Source organism: Lactuca virosa, chromosome 2 (assembly GCF_052849685.1).
Source record: "Lactuca virosa cultivar CGN04683 chromosome 2, Lactuca_virosa_CGN04683_v6, whole genome shotgun sequence".
NCBI classification, from domain to species: Eukaryota; Viridiplantae; Streptophyta; class Magnoliopsida; order Asterales; family Asteraceae; genus Lactuca; species Lactuca virosa.
This window is the reverse complement of record NC_136427.1, coordinates 196,949,679-196,953,643: the sequence shown is the minus strand read 5'-3', so window position 1 is coordinate 196,953,643 and position 3,965 is coordinate 196,949,679. Positions and strand designations below refer to the sequence as shown.

The following is a 3,965-nucleotide window of genomic DNA, read 5'->3' as shown; positions in this document are numbered from 1 at the left end:
CTTTTTGGATCTCTAAATGCAAACAATAAAACTGTAAGAGTAGTTTATTTAATAAATAAATTTCAAAGGGACATTATAACAACATTAAAATGAAAGATCACTATCTTACAGTCTCATCTGCATAAATATAATTTTTTGTCTGCTTGTTTGATACATTGTGGCCTTATTGTTAAACCAGACGCGACCTCTTCATCCCATTTGCTTTCGTTATCACGATACCCGCTTGGGCTGATGGTTCTTGTTTTGATTTGTGGTCTCCCTCCCTTTACTTCTTAAGTCCTTTACAAATGAATTATCCAATTAGATATAGTAAAACATAATAATATCATAAATAGGAATAAACTCAAACCTCAAATTCTTTCGTGGATTTTAGAACAAGGAAAATTTCCACATTGCTTTGTCAAGGTACGCGTATTTTTTAGTGGATTGATATCGTTGACCTGGCAGCTGGCTGCATGCAAAACCCTAATTTATGAGGTTAGCGCCTCTATTTAAGGAATGTGATGGCTAGGGTTTCCACACCCTCAGCCTCCATCACCTCCTTTTCATCCCAAGAAAGCCCTAGCCTCCATTTTTGTGTTCTTGAAGATTAAGTGGTGATTTTTGGTGTCTAGAAGGAAAAGAAGGTGTTCCTCGTGTATAGATCCAGCAAACAAGCTACCTCACCACCTATTTGCTCATATTCTAGACCATTGTAAGTCCTTAGGTTCCAATATTTATGTGTTATTCTTCTATAACTAGGGTTCTATACTTTTTTCTCATAGTTTGACAAAACAATGTGGAAATTTTTTCTTATTTTAAAATCCACGGAAGAATTTGAGGTTTGTTTGAGTTTATTCTTATTTATGATATTATTATGTTTTACTATTTCTAATTGGATAATTCATTTGTAAATGAATTAAGAAGGAAATGGAGGGAGACCGCAAATCAAAACAAAAACCATTCTCGATTAGGCCCAAGAGGGTATCGTGATAACGAAAGCAAATGGGATGGATAGCTCGTATCTGGTGTAACAATAAAAGGCCACAATATATCAAGAAAACGGGCAAGAAATTTTATCTATTCCAGGAGAAAACATAATTCATCGGGGCAATTGGTTATAACGCCAGAGATCGAGCCTCTAGTATATGAGATTGTAAGATAGTGATCTATCATTTTAATGTTGTTATCATTTCCTTTTGAAAGTAAATAAACTTCTCTTACAATTGTATTGTTTGCATTTAATGATCCAAAAAGATATTCAGTTATCTTAAGGAGTTTTGGAGCTTGACCTCGATCTGATCTATTGACAGAGGTACTAGGACGGGAACATCCCGATCGCACGAGGGCGGTTGGTCACGTTATCGGCCTAAAACAATCAATGATTTATAAGACAAAAAAGAAAGCACATGAGTTACCTAATTTTGAACAGATGCAAGAGAAGCTAGAGACAACGATGTTAAATAACAACTTTTATGACAATATCAAATATAAGTTGAATATTCGCATGGCCGAACATTTAGTGCACATGGTGATTGTTGTGTTGAAGCAACATAAGATAAATGATATAGTAGAAGACATAAATTTTTTTGGGGGAAGACAACAGGTGTTGGATCAAAGACATCCATAACATTGTTGGATGAGTTTCATAAGATAACTATATGTATTTTTTTAATATATATTTGTTTGCATGTTTGATAAGATCCAACATGTTTTAATATACATGTTGGATCGAAGACATCCATAACATTGTTGGATGAGTTTCATAAGATAACTATATGTATTTTTTTAATATATATTTGTTTGCATGTTTGATAATATAACTCTACATTAAATAAAATGTATATTTGTTTGTAGGAAGCCACCGACTACGATTTGATGCTACCATATAGCACAGTACGCCCATCATTAGCTAAAGGAACCGTGTTCCCATTTTCAGATGGGGCAATTCATTCGGTTCCTCTAAAAGCCGGTCACCTGAGGGTATTGGTCGATATTATCTATAGAGATCATCATTATATCCTTCTTCCTGTCTCCCTAATTGAAGGTGTATATAATTTGGGGCAGACACTTCATAGTTTTATTCAGTAGCCCCGAGATTCAATTATTCTCATTAATATCTAATCACATGCATCTGTTATTATTTAATAAACTCGATTCCAATTATGCAGAAAGATAAAAGACCTCTCATTGAACCACTACCAATTTCGACCTAAGCTGCTCCTATTCTTCATGACCAGGTAGTCACTCAAACTTACAATTCTGGAAAGGTATTATTTTCATTTATATTTAAAGAGATGATAGGGGATGAAGCGAAAAATAGGGTACATGACACAAACCTTTCTCTCTCTCTCTTATTATTTTCATTATTAATGGAACACATATCAATATAGTTTTCATGATAATCATTTGGTTTCTTAATGTGGGTACAAAAAAAAGTTATACCAAACGGTGCAGAAAACCATGATGCCAAAGAAACCTGAGGATAGATCGATGATCCAACCATTGCATGGATGGTTTATGAGTCACAACATTCCGGAGTTGTTTACGGTTGTGTCTGAATCCCGGATGTTCAACATTGGGAGTGTTGAAACTGTGATTAACTCAGTGGCCATTATGGAGATGTTGAACATTGAACAACTTGATATTAGTTGTATTCTATGGTATCAAATGTAAGTACTTTAAGATTTACAATATTCATGTTTCATATTATTTTACCATTGTAATATATATTGTGTTTTTTTAGAATGCTACATTCACTGATGCTTATATCAAGAATGGATAATAAATGTGCTTTTGTAAACCCACAAGATATCACGTCCAAGAGATGTGAATATGATTATAGGGGTGAAACAAATCATGTCGTCAATGACCTTGTTCATGTGATGAATTTTCATTGGGAAAAACAATTTTTTCTTGCACCATATTAGGAAATGTATGATATTCTAATATCTTTACTGTTATATGATATTTTTAATCAAAAGTTGTTTATATTTAATTTGTTTAATCTTTAAGAAGAAACATTGGATGTTGATAGTGATTTGTCCTCATCTATATAAAAGCTGCATTTTGGATTCTGCCCGAGGGACAAAGACATTGAAAGACTACACAATAGTTGAACATGTGAATAAGTAAGAGATTTCTTATTTAAGTATTCCAAATGATATATCTTTTTATAAATTTTAACGAGACATGGTTTATTTTTGTTTTAGGGCTGTTACATGGTTTAAAAAAACAAAAACCGACATATCACGTTTGTGTCCAATGACTTGGAATCTCCCCAAGGTAATTAATCTTATTAACTAATATATATATATATATATATATATATATATATATATATATATATATATATATATATATATATATATATATATATATATATATATATATACACACACACACAAACATATATATATATATATATATATATATATATATATATATATATATATCCAAAAAGAAAACTCATACGTATATAATCTTTTTAGCGCAATAAAAAATTATTCGATTGAGAGTGTTGTTACAACGTTATGACTAGGATGCATGAGTATGACTAGGATGCATGAGTTTGTACTTTTTCTACAAATTTTTTATTGTACTAAAGCCTCACCTTTGTTAAATAACAAATTTTTTATTTTAATTTGTTTGTAGAACATTTGGAAGGACAAAAACCGTTTTTTTGGTGAGGAATTGGACGAACGCGTTAAAACATGGATGAGAACTTTTGGTGATAAAGTGAAGCTTTTTTCAAGTCAACAGTTAGTGTTTCTATATAAGTTATTATAATTGGTTATGTTTTTCAAAGTACAATGTTATAGTTGGTTTTCCAAAGTAAATCATCTTAATAAGAAAACCTTGGAAGTAGAATCCTATAATTGGTTATATTTTTTTTATTGTTTCTGGATAAGAAGCTTTTGTGAACTACAACAATAAAAGATAAATATATGAAAGTTTTTTTTTTTATGGAAAATGAGATATATAAA

General features: G+C 31.3%; 1 long non-coding RNA gene across 3 annotated transcripts; it reads left to right on the top strand.

The window, feature by feature from the left end:
• Positions 1-1,853: 1,853 nt before the first annotated feature.
• Positions 1,854-3,739, top strand: LOC145156709 (uncharacterized). 3 transcript variants are annotated; one of them, XR_013736874.1, is made up of 6 exons: positions 1,854-2,026; positions 2,151-2,219; positions 2,419-2,651; positions 3,017-3,110; positions 3,192-3,264; positions 3,634-3,739. It is a non-coding gene; the product is annotated as an uncharacterized LOC145156709 (long non-coding RNA). The 3 variants fall into 3 exon arrangements; XR_013736872.1 differs by having other exon boundaries at positions 1,854-2,651; XR_013736873.1 differs by having other exon boundaries at positions 1,854-2,651; positions 2,726-3,110.
• Positions 3,740-3,965: the final 226 nt, after the last annotated feature.